Below are 14,146 nucleotides of genomic sequence, written 5' to 3'. Positions count from 1 at the left end.
ATCTCTAGGCCTCACTTTGTAAACATATACAGAACTTGATAAGGTGTCCCTCTGGGCATCTATGGGTATACTGAATTTCTTCGCTCGATACTTTGTTGGACTTACGGATATTGCTATATCTTATTTCATAGACCCGATTATCCATCCGTATGACTTTACTGCATCTAGGTAGGTCATATTATACCATAACTCTTACTTCGATTTATCATTGCAGAGGTCTGCTACTGAACTCCAGGTTACTTTCGTTGCTTATCCCATATGTATAAATCTAAGTCCTTTAATGCTTCCTCATTACTGTTCATCTTAAGAATGACGGCCTAATCTCATCTCATACTTTGTGACTTTTGTCCATCCATTATTGATTCACCTCAATATTGATCTACAATCTACCACTGATAACTTGAAACTTCTTACGTAATACATTGTCACTAGGGCTTACATTGCATCGAGGAATATTTGAAGTAATTTTCCTGATCCACTTAGGGGCGATATTGTACTTCAATAACCGTATTTTATGGCATCCCAATGTGATTCACCTTACGTGGGTATTTTAATCCCGTACAATTTATGAAATCCTCTTCAAATAATAACTCAATCGAAGGCCCAAACATCATCCTTTATCTACCACAATTACACCATTATTCTACTACCAGGGCAGCATTCCATCTTTTCTAATGCTATTAGTCTTAGACTCCTTTGAGTTCATTCAAGCTATACTGAGCTTTCCATAACTTAGAGAAACCATTAGCTCTCTTATTTTCATGGGCTTAATCCTGAGGACTTATCCATTCTCGTCACGTTCTCACTCGCCCTTTCTTATCCTTATTCCTATCTTCCTAAAACCCTGTCGCTTTACCCTTGTTTAGATCGGGACTTACACATATCTATTTATACTACTCGCAACCTTCCTTCAACTTGCTTGCACCATAGATTTCCTTGTGTTATTCTGGAATATCAAGCGAGACATCGCATCATTTCTAACTCTTCTTTACTCTCTTAACTAGACTTCTCGATACCTAGAAACCATAGGTTGGAAGATATGTTGCTAACAACACCGCTATCATCCCTGGATATTGAATCCCCGCACTTCTAACCTTATATCCGAAGTAAGGACTATTCACAACCTTCTGCATTTGAGTATCTCGTATGTTGTCCACCTTTACCTTACTTATCTTAATGTCTCACATCATATCTTCTATCTCTTTCATAACCCCCCTTCCACATAGGTATAATTCACATCCACAACTTGGAGCTCTCTTATAATACTTGCACCTCTGGTGCATACACAATTTGGTGGTAGCTCTATACTGACTTTATTTTATGAGGCTGGTACCCTTCTAACTGGCTTTCTTGTAGAGCCGTTGTAGAATATGGTTGTTGTACTATCTCTTTTGCACCTCTGATATTAAGAGTGATTCTGCTATGTTCTCAATCATGATTTCTATAATTATTTTGGGTCCAATAATTAGACTCCCGATTTACTTCATTGATGTAACTCTTTAGTTTTCTCTTCCTTCTGATCATCCTTTATGTAGGCTTAAGCTATCTTCCGATCTGTGGCTCTTGGTATTAGCTATTACTTTTGCCCTTCATGGACGCTATGGAATATCCATGATACAATCTTCTAACAATTCAATCCTTTGTCTATGACCTGGGCTCAATTCTTTCTTTTAACTTATACCGGAATCTTCTATGGTTGTATAATTGTCAACATATATGCTGCATGGATAATACTCCGAACTCTTAAGTGCGTTCATAACGTAACTAACTCTGGATCATTGATCGTATAATTTCTTTCTTTCCTTCTCAGCTTTCTTTAAACGTAAGCTATTTCTTTTCCTGGTCTTTCAGCCACTTGTTGCATGAATATTTGGCTTATCTTAGTGCCCACACATATTGGAATTCCATCCAACCCATATGATTTTGAATATCACCTTTTGATTTTTTTCTTCTTCTCGTTCATTAGCCACGATAGGGGCCACTTTCTTATGGAGTGCGTACAATGTTGTTGTAAGACTGTTGTTACAAGACCATCTCCTCTTTAGGTCACTGTGCTTAGGTTGAAGCTTTCTTCCTTATTTCCTAAGCTAGTCTTTCATTGTAGTACTTAGGGAGGATCCTCTAACTCTTGTAAAGTTGTGAGCTTATTACATTGTATACTCGACGGACCTTTTGATGTCCTTCCTTGCCTATATTTATTCGTAGTTACTTACCTCCACGCCCTTATGCTTGTAGGGTTGCTTCTGAACTAATATTTTGACTGTCTTCCCAGTGACACTCTCTTTTATTCCCGTAATACTCATACGGTACCTTTAACTACCCCAACTCATATCTGAATATTTCTCAGGTATTACAATGATATTACTGCGAGGCTGAATTCACTATATTGGGTTTTACTATGTTTATCTTGCATGATCTGCTGACTCGTCAGTAACCTTCTGTCTAGCCATAAATAGGCTCTTCCTGAATCAACTACCAACTACTCGTTGGCCCATTCTCATATCAATGTTTTGCGTAATCTTGCTTGGGTTATTTCCTTTGTCTTAACTTACGTCTCGCACTGGCTCCTTATTTATTAATATAATCTCGAGTAGGAACCCTTACTTTCTTTCCTTGACATCGTATTTGCGTAATGTTCTGGAATCGTAGCATCTCTGTAGGCTTTAAATCAGTGCAATCTCATCCCTTTTCTCATTTTTATCGCATTCTTTTACCATTCCATAGTTACTAGAACCGCTTAATTCTGATTTAATGCCACATCACTCCATATTCCCCCCTTTAGGGGAGTATTAAGATTTAGTGTTACAATGAGCTACCTATAGATGTTTTATCTCTACATATTTGGCGTCTTTTCACATCATCGATGACCCTTAATCACCTTGCGGTAATCCTTCTGTACCAAGGATAACAAACTTCCTTACTCACGAGGGAGACACCTAGTGTAACTGGCATACACAGTCCCTTAAGCTTGACTTTGCTCACATTGCTTACTTTAGGGTGGCGTCTTCCTGAATGACCATTCTCTGAATTTCTCATGAATCTTCTTCTGTTGTCCATTCTATTATCGCCAGAACGCAATATGAAATTCTCATGATGTCGACCATTATCAAATCATTCAGTCCCTAATTCATGTTTAGTTTATCTTATTCACCAGCTCATACTGATTTCTATTACTCTGGGGTCTAACTTTTCCTTCTGGTAGTCGCGTTGGAGTCACAAACTTATTTCTCGAAATGAGGATACGACTTTATGGCATTTACTCTTTTGTCATCTCAAGGCCTGTCACCTCTCGTCTTTTCCTTCACTTGACTATAGACTCTGTAATACTATCATCTTTTTGATCTACCGTTGTCATCCATGTATCACATCTTACTCATAATGCTTCATTAACTCTCTTCCTATTTCCCGCTAACATTTATGTCTATCACTTTATTCTGAAACTCGAACAAGACATTCTTTTGCTTTTAACTCCCCTTACCGCATCTACCGCCCCATCGGGTTGCCTAACATTCTTTCTCTACTAGGGACGGGAGCCACACTAAGGTAATATTTATCCCTTCAAGGCTTCCAGTGCCTATCTTTGTAGTACTCAGATCTAGTTGTACTATTCTAGAGTGCACCGTCTGGGTATCTCACAAGGAGATCTATTAGCACATTTGCAATATCCTTCGAAAATGTCAACTAACACAAATAATCCATTCTCCCAGTCGGATCCTGATATCCCGTCCGTCTCTTAAACTACACCTGTTAGCCACCATAGGGCATAACTGAGATGGGTGTGGCCAATTGTACATATATATATCGTCGCTGAAGTTAACTCAAAATGCTTATATTTCTTTGCTTGAATTGTAAATACTGATATTCTTCATTAACTGGGCGTCTCGTACCCTTCTTCACCTTGCTTCTTTTTCTCATCATTAGCATCATGCAAAATCGAGTTCCTCTGTCTTAACTCTTCCACAGCTATATCTCTTGTCAACCGTCTTTCTAGATGTAGGCATCGTCGTATTATGAATAAGATAAGGTTTAGGAAATTGAGTTCTTACAACTGAGCTTTACCACACGATCTAGAGTAAGAAGAAAGAGTGACAGTCCTAAATGCCTTGTAGCCTCCTGCTTATAAGTGTGGTGCACGACACACCCATAAACAAAACTCTACTAGACACGGCTTACAGACTCCCTAGGACAAAACTACTCTGATACCACTTTTGTCACGACCCAAACCGATAGCCGCGACGGGCACCCGGTACCTTACTCAACCGAGTACCAACATAACGTATCTTTTCGTATCATACTATCATAGATAACTGAGTCGGAGAGGCTGTCGTGAGATAGGTAGAATACAATATGTAATACCAACTTATACATAAGACATATGGGCCTCTAAGACCAAAATAACCACTCGTACACTGAACATAGGCCGACAAGGCCATACAATCTTTTACGTACATGACATCTGTCTACAAGCCTCTAAGAATACATAATTGTCATAAAGGTCGAGACAGAGCCCCGCTATACCAAACAATACACATCTAAATCATACTGACCAAACAAGCAACTTCGGAGCAAATGGAGTGCACCAAATTCTTTCGCTGAGCTGATCGCCTACTTGGAGGACTCTCGACCTGTCTATCGACACCTGCGGGCATGAAACGCAGCATCCCCAGGCAAAAGGGACATCAGTACAAATAATGTACCGAGTATGTAAGGAATGAAAATCAGTAAATAATAGACATGAGAAAAACATGGAGTAAAAGACTCGACATGTATGTCTGAATAACTCTGTGAATCATTTCATATTTATAATGTCATGCATATGCGTATAAATATCATACCATGCATAGGTATATGCGTTCATAACATCATCAAGCCTCTGAGGACATCCCATCATATCATCTCGGCCACTGTGGACAAATCATCAACGTATACCAGCTGATCAGGTGGCGGTGCGTACGCCATAACCTTTTCCCATATCCCATATACATATAATATACGCGTATATAACGCCATCTGGTCATGGGTCAATGTATATGTATAAATTCATGAAATGCATAAGAAATACATTAATAAGATTTTCTCGGAATGTCATAAAAATAATATGCCTATCGGATAAAACTTTATCAAATACGTATTTTTCTGAGACCCATGAATAGAAGATATAATAATAATTCACATGGGGAATCAAGAATATAGACACCTATAATATTTCTATGAATAGTCATTTATGAAAATTGTGCATTTGCTCGTTTCGTTCGTGTCGTATAGATCATGCCAAAAAGAAAGAATGGATAGCCTTAACATACCTGAGTCGATTCTCTTGAGAAAGATTACACCGTATTCCCTAAATATTGGAAAATCTCACGTTAATTAAGGTGCTCTGAAATCTCGGATTTTTGAAGTGTTGAAGACGCTATGGAATATCATACTTTGAATTCCTAAAGAGCCTTGAAATCTCACGGTTTGAAGGAAATATTGAAGCAACCCACGTTGCTAAGATGATAAGGAATTATTTTGGATGAATTCTTGGAGTTTCATCCCTAAGCTTTAGCATCCAAAAATGAAGCTTAGCACTTTAAAATGAATTCTTCAAAAATGTTAGTTGGTAGGCCCCACTAATTTTGATGACTTAGCCCCCTTAGTCTTCCAGATGTGCCATGTTGCTTCTTAATTCAAGAGTCATTCTTTTAGCTCTTATTGACTGCCACGTTATGGGCTTCAACCTTATCCAACGATTGTTTTTAATTAATCTCCCACTAAAATTTATTAATTACCCAATTATCTACCTAATTAGAAATTATCTCAAATTACTCAAAATACTACTCACTTTTAATACACTTTGTACACCTTACTATTATGGTCTTATGGTACCTTGTATGGCATTAGTCCAAAAAAGCCGGGTGTTTTAGCTCGGGCCGTATTTTATCCCAAAATATCAAACTTCGACGAAATTTATTTTCTTCGATTTGCTTACCCTCTCACCTTCACGAATTCACTTATCACTTGTTTGAAATAGCATAATGCTTATAATCTCAAAATAATCTCATTCCCGAACTTACGTCGATTAGTTTACGACGAAACTTTAACGTGCGAAAATGTAGAATGTAACATCTCATTTCCGAGCTTATATCAATTTAGTTATGGCGTACTTCCACGTACAAAAATATGGGGTGTAACACGAACAACCTCCTTCTCTGCAGCAAGGCGATCCATACCTTCTTTCTACCCCAAGGTCTCCGCCTTTATTATATCAACCTCCGCACAAAGCTGCCTGATCATCTCGAGCTTCTGCTGCAGCTGTGAGATCAAAATATTAGGCTCCGATCCTGAATTGAGCCCATGAGTTTTTTAAGATTTTCATTACCTGCTCGGTCAGATCGGTCTGATCTTGGTGAGCCTTGGTCAACTCGGCTTGGAGGTCCTTGATCTCCTCTTTTCTTTGCTTACAACGAAGTCTGAGGGCATTTCTCTCTTCCGTGAGCCTTCGAAGGTCGGCCTCGTACCGACTAAGCTCGGCTCGAGACCAGGAACATGCTTCCCAATGAAGCGCTGAGGCCTACACATAAAGAAAAGAAGTTAGAAGAGGAAAACAAACACAAAGATAATACTAACCAAGAGAGTTATGGCTTACCCGATTCAGAGCTCGCTGCACTTCGTTAAAAAGGCCCGATGCCTCACCCGAATCCTTCCTCGAGACTTCCAAATCGCTCATTTCGGTAGCATCTTCGACCCCAGTAAAATAATCATGAAAGGAATCCTCCCTTCCGTGGCCTCCTTCAACACAAAGGGTCTTCAAGGCCCAAGCCTCTCGAATCATTTCCTCGAAAAACGAGGGGAGCAGCGGGGAACCTCCAATTTCTATTGCCCCAAGTGAATCACTTGGGGCGTTCTCTCCATCTCCGAGGGCCTCAAGACCAGCCCCCACAGTCGTACCCACCATTGGTGCGTTATAGTGGGAGGTAGCCTCGATCCTCGATGACTCGGGGACTTCGACCAACTCTCTTCCCGAGACTCCCTCATCGCAAAATAGAATCTTTGCGGCCTTCATCGATTCAGTAGCCTTTGGGCCTCGATGCTCATTTTCACTCGGGACATCAGCCCAGAGTCATCATCTTTTTCTTCTTCGTCTTCATCCCTTAGGCGCTGAACTGATTCTTCGGTCAGAGGAATGGTATTCTTTCTCGGCTTACGAGCTGTCCTCGTTTTAAGTTTTGGAGCCTCGGAGGTAGAGGCCCTTTTTCTCTTATTGTCCTTCACCAGTTTTGGAACCGCGGCCGAAGTCTCTTCCTCGCCAGACGGGGGCCTCATGACCGCATCTTTGCCAAGGCCTACACACAAGAAAATTAGTTAAGTATAGGAAAGTCATTTTGTTCGAATCATCAAAGACATGGGGAAGATACTTACCATGATTTTTAGCCTCCTATCAGCCCTTTGATAAGTCGCGCCACGAGCTCTCGGCATATGTGGAGGTCGAAGCCAGGTCCCGTACCCAGCTCTTAAGGTTAGGAATAGTACCGGGCATCCACACAACCGCTACATCACAGAAAAAGATATCGGTGAGAAAGAAGCAAAGGAACAAAATAATAGGGGCCAACAGTAGAAATTATACTTACGCTTCATGTTCCATTCCTCAGGAAATGGCATATTCTCAGCCGGGATTAGGTCTGAAGTCTTCACTCGAACGAACCTGCCCATCCAGCCCCGGTCCTTGTCCTCGTCTATGCTCTAGAACATCACTTTGGTAGCTCGGCGCTTGAGTTTTATTAACCCACCTCGATAGAGGCGGGGACTGTACAACCTAATGAGGTGGTCGAGGGTGAAAGGCATCCCCTCGACTTTGTTTATGAAGAAGCGGATCAAAATAACGATCCGCCAAAAAGAAGGATGGATTTGGCCTAGAGTTACTTGGTATTGGCAGCAAAAATCGATGACAACAAGGGTCGAGGGAGCCCAACGTGAAAGGGTAAGTTTACACACTTAGAAACCCTTTCACATGAGTAGTAATATCCTCTTCGGGAGCCGGGATTATCACTTCTATGTCCTCCCAGTTGCAATCTTTCCTTAACTGTTTAAGATGGCCCTCAGTTATCGAGCACATATATCTCGATACTGGCTCGCATCGATCGGGGACCGGCGAAGCTTTGTCGATCTTAAAATCGGAGGTAAGAACACACCCCCCGGGAACACACTCCTCAGGTCGTGGCTCCATCGGTGTTTTGTCGCCGGCGGGCCACGAAGAAGAAGCTTTTTCTTTCTGAGGAACGGTTTTTGATATTTTCGCCATTAGAATCTGAAGATTGAAGATAACAAGATTTGGTGTTCTAAAAGATGGATTTTGCAGTGAAAATCGCAAATTTACAGATGAAAAACTCAGAAGATGCGAAAGGGAATTTAGAAGATTTGGAGATGTAAAGATAAAAAATGGTAAAAAAAAAAAGGGCTATTTATAGGGTTGGCAACGACGGTTCAGTGTCGACAATGGCCGACCATCGTCTGACACGCATTTAATGCCTTGGTAAACTAAACCGACGGGACATATATCATGTGTGTCATGGTCGGGCTCGATGCAAATGTCAATTTGTATCGAGTTATATCGCTTGAAAATCATGTCGCTTCTCGCCACATTCTTCCCGAGAAACGAGGGGACTATCTATATACGGATAAAATCGGTTTCGACCTTCATATGTTCAGTCAAGGTTGGAATATAATGGACCAAAGGTCATCTTCATAATATCAGGTATGAGATCCGAAGTCAGGTTACCGAGCTATAACTTCTGGGACTGATCAAATGCCAAACTTGAAGTCATTACTGAGCTCGAATCCAAAATCGAGGTATGATGCGAAGCGGCGTCTTCGAGCTTGAGAGCCAGAGATCGACCAATACCGAGCCCAAGTCAATACCAGGCCCCGAGTCAATATCGAGCTCGAGTCAATATCGGGCTCTAAGTCTGGAAACCAACCAATGCCGAGTCCGATCAAGATCGAGCCAAGGGACAAGAGCCGTTACAGTCGCACTAAGGAGAGAGAATCTCGACGGGAATTAGGGAAAAGCTATTCTATCATGGGTCCCCACTATGTATTTTTAATTATATCTAAAGTAAGATTCCTCCACTATAAGAGGGATAGCTACTATTTCTATAAGGGGAAGAACATTAAGGCATACATACACTCTTATACTCAGATATCACTATTGACAGAGATATACAGTAGATATTATCTTCTTGTAAGCTTTTTACATTAATTCGCCTTGCTAGTTCATAAAATCGCTTTCTAGTTCAATATTGGTTCATATTTCATTCTTTACCAGTCAATATTCTATATATTTCTACTTACTTTTCTGATTTATGTTAAGTTATACTACGTACCCTTAGAACTACGTATAATTCAACTCTATCCATTTTTCGGATAAATATATAGGCAACAGGTACATGTAACTCTTTTGAACAAGGCTGGCCAGATTGTACTGGTTCATCTGAAGGTGCAGCAGGAAAAGTGGTAGGCACTTTTGGTGGTACAAGTTCTGTAGAAATTGGTTTTTGATTTCTAGGGGTTGTTCAAGAGTCTGAAGAGAGTGTTGTGGCAGAGATTGCATGCATGGAATATGAAGAGTAAGGGGATCTGCAGCTTCAGTAATTGATGTAGTGGGCACCACTTCACCTCACACTAATCATGATAATTTAGCAATTCATTTTGAATAACATGGTCCTAAAGAAATCACTTTAGATAATGGTTCGAAATTACCTATATATGCCACATTGGTATACATTGAAGCAACTAAAGATAACAACGCCGAGGAGGATGAAGAGTTGCCTCCCATTGTAAGAGGGTCTTGGTTTAGCTTCGTTGTTCATAATCAACAAAGAAAAATTAAAGACAGGAAAAGAAGAAAAAATTAGTTGTTAGGCCACAAAAGTCGCTGATACCATGTAAAGGTATATTTCTCTATATTGATATATCAAACCAGTACGGTCTACATATATCAAAATGATCTCTGAACAATAAGATTCCTACACAGACAAATACATTAAGAGTCCTACTGCAGCACAAAGCTGTCAATACATCCTAGACTCCTATATGCACAACAGTTACGTATATTGCACAAATATATTGTCATCGATCCTATACAAGACCAAACATAAAATCATATGAAACCATCAAGTCCTCTCGTCAAGAAAAAAAAATCACGCTTATCCTTTGTTTATGCCTTATTTCCTAAGTAGTAAAGACTAAATTTTTCCTAGGCATAAGCTTTGCTTTGACATGCCTTCCTTGAATTTGATCCATAAAATATAAGTTTATTTGAACAGGATGTGAATTAGCGAAGAATCGTGGGAGGTTGAAATAAATATGTCATGGGATGACCCAACTACTTCACCTTTGGAAACTTTCTTGTGCATTCCTATTAGAATGAGTCTCATGCAAATATGCAATAATGGACCAAGATTCCTCTATTGTATCGTCAGATAGAGTCAAAAGTCACAAGTACCATAACTCGACTTGTCAACCCAATCCCACATTGTAATACAAAATTAATCAGAGTCAGTAAATTTTCAAATATTATATAACTAAGTAATAATATGGCAGAATAGCCTAATAAATACTTCTACTTGTCCCGTTTTGTCATCCCGATTTCGATAATCTACAAAGTTTTATTCAGACACTCGTAGTTTTTAAAACACATTACTTTAAACCCCTCCAGCCTCGCGTGTTCTTCAAACACACGATGTGAATGGCACATCATAGTCCACATTAGATTTTTAATGACACATCATTCTTTTTTTAAGTTTACTTTCAAAAATTTAATTTTTTTTCCTTTTTTTCGCTCTACTCCTCCGCACCCTTGACCAACTATTGAAAACATCAAACATGGTATCTTTTGTCTTACATTCGTCTCTTTGATAGTCAAACTTGTCCCTCCATCGTATGAAACAAGGCGCTTTTACCAAAAATCAACTTCGTTAGAGAGCCATAAGCTTGCAATGGATCCCTTAAATTGGTTTAAACTCGTTAATCCGAGATCCTTAAACCAAGTAGCTGAAGCTAAGGAATCTTGGTAGATAAGCTGCTTGAACACAAAAAGAGGAAAAAAAACCAAGACCTCAGATAACCAAGAGGAATAAGGAAATGTAGACAACTTCTCTCCCATTAATAAATGAAGATATTAGAACATTTTTCAAAATTTGAATCTTGGAAAGAGGGGAATCTAATCCTACACCCTGAATATTACCATCTTTACCGGCGGCAGCACCACGGTGGACAACTAAACTGGATCTTCAATACCTCACCATAAATTGTCCAAAAAATTAGATTTTCAGCTTCTCTCATCAAATAAAATTCCACCATTCACCATTAAATATCCACTCCACCACCTGAGAATCTATTAGTCCTGAAATAATTGTTACCCAAACCAGATTCAACACCGCCAATAGACACAGATCTAATTCATTTCAGAAATATTAATGGTAATTGCTCTTCTAAAAAAATTTACTACTACTTTTTTCTCATATATTGACAGAAGGTTTGTGAAAATGGGGAGGGGAATAACGGGAAAGGAATAAGGGGAGAAAGATAAAAGAAAAATGGAGGAGGGGAATAACGGGAAAGGAATAAGGAGAGAAGAGAAAAGAAAAATGGAGGAGGGGTGGGGAAAGAACGGGAAAGGGAAGGGTAGAAAGAGAAAAAGAAATGGGGGAAGGGGCGGAGGAAAGAAGAAAGAACAAATATATTTTATTTTTTATTATATTATTTTTTTTGTCTTTTACATTTATTTTTTATTTTTATTTTTTCTTCTTATTTTAATCATTTTTAGTCTAACTTTTTTATGTTTACTCTCGTTATACGTGTGAAGTTCACGTATTTTGTCCAACTCGGTCGTAAAGTTGCCACGTATGTTTGGTCAACGGTTAGAGAGGTTTAAAGTAATGTGTCTTAAAAATTATGAGTGCCTAGATAAAATTTTTTAGAGTATCGGGACTGAGATAACAAAACGGGATAAGTAAAAGTGTTTATTAGGGTATTCTGTCTAATAATAAAAAGAGACTGAAATTGCAGTTTAGCACCTCTATGGTTCCAGTTATTGTCCAACGGAAGACTTTGTGAAGAGGTCAAAGTCTCCGCCCGGCTTCTATTGCTAGCCATTTGTTCTGACTTTTCTCCCACAGGCCACAACCATGCAAGTCGATACACATCAATTCATTTCATTGGTATTCTTTTAATATGTTCTCATTATTGTTGAATGTTGATTAGTCAACCTTCTGAGAGTCACGCATTTGCGCATTATCAAGTCCCTTAAACACGTAATTATAAACAATTTAAGGTTCTTGTTTGCGTATAATTTTTGCTGTTTTGTTTTTAGTTATTTGAACATACAGCCAAAACAATGTGGGGTGAGGGGCGTCAGTTTTATATTTCGTCTATCGGAGGGAGGGAGCCGAGGGTCTATCGCAATCAGCCTCTTTATCCATGGTAGAGGTAAGGTCTGCGTACACACTATCCTCCCCAGACCCCACTAGTGAGATTATACTGGGTTGTTGTTGTTGTTGTTGTTGTTTCAATTGTTAAAATTTGAATGGCAGTATCAAAAAGTTAGATTTAGATAGGTTCTGTTAGCAATGATTGAAATCTTACAATTTGAATTGTAGCCTTAAAAATTGAAATTTACCCACTACTAACTTCTTAAAAAACATGGAGGGTATTTAATTAGAGCTTGGAATGCGACTCATATCTTGCAACTTATGAAAGTCATTTGGAATAATTTCGAAATAAAATTATACCTAGGGAATTCTCCTCTTATAAAAATTAATATTTTGTTTTCAATTAAATTCACATATATGAGAATGTAATTTCAATTTTTCTTTCCTTTCACTGTATTCCATTTTCTACAAATAGACCTATACTCTGCGTACTATTAAACAGACACGTATGCGAATTTTAGTATTTTTGTTTACTTTCTTTTCGATGTCTTCATTCTTCTCCAAGAAGAAACTTACACTATTTCTCATTTTTTTGACTCTTAAACTAATACTGACTAAACTTAGTCAAATTTGGTTTTATTAGTTTCGCCCTTAAAGGAACCATGAGATGCTTTTATTCGTCAGCATTTAATTAATGGAACCCCCATTTTTTAAAATATGTGGCTTTAAACATCAAGGTGTGTTTCGTATAACAGAAAATATTTTTTCATTTTTCACTGTTTGGTTGCACACAATAGTTTGGAAAATATTTTCCTAGATATCACATTTTCCTGAAATTGAAGGAAAATGACTTTTCTAGAAAAAGTTAGGAAAATATTTTCCAAAAACTCCACCTACCCTCACATCTAAACCCAATCCCTCCTTCTCTCCGCTACCCCACCTCTCCCACCCCCTCTCTCCAAACATTTTTTTTTTCCAATTTCAGTTTTTGTTTTCTTTCCGTTACCACCCACCCTGCTAACCCTCCGGAAATTTTTTCTTTAATTTCTACACCCTCCCTCCCCCCGATGATCCTCCCTGCAAACTTTTTTTTTTTTTTTTTTGCATTTTCAATTTTTGTTTTCGTTTTTCTGCACCACCTACCCCCTCCCCTCCGCTGCAAAAAAATATTTTTTTTTATATTTTCAGTTCTGTTTTTTTCATTAATCAGTTTACAGGTTCGAAATTTTACGAGTTCCAAAGTTATGAGTTTGGAGGTTTATGTGTTTGAAAGTTTGCGGGTTTAGAAATTATAAAATCTACAGGTTTGAAAGTTTAGCGGTTCGGAATTTTATGAAATTTGTGGGTTCGGAAGGTTGTTGGTTTGAAAGTTTATGGCTTCATGTTTACTGTATCTAAATTATTTATGAATACTCTTGAGAAGTTATTTTCCTTAATTTGCATACCAAACACCGAAAAATGAGTAAGATTACTACTTGTTTTCCAAGAAATTTTTTTTACGGAAAATATTTTCCTTTATACCAAACACACCCCAAGTTCTTGGTACTTTGTTGGACCACTAACTTTAGTTCTCTTGAATCTCCAATTTGGACTTGGCCAACATGCTTATGTCTTGTAGTTAAGTGATTTGTATATCATGAAGGAATGAGAAAATTTTTTATGTAATTTCTTTTTATCCGCTCAAGTTTTCGTTGTCGGAGTTATTTGATATTTATACCGATATAAAATAAAAGATC

This window comes from Nicotiana tabacum, chromosome 24 (assembly GCF_000715075.1).
Source record: "Nicotiana tabacum cultivar K326 chromosome 24, ASM71507v2, whole genome shotgun sequence".
NCBI classification, from domain to species: domain Eukaryota; kingdom Viridiplantae; phylum Streptophyta; class Magnoliopsida; order Solanales; family Solanaceae; genus Nicotiana; species Nicotiana tabacum.
The sequence above is the reverse complement of the archived record's forward strand: the minus strand, read 5'-3'. Positions refer to the sequence as shown.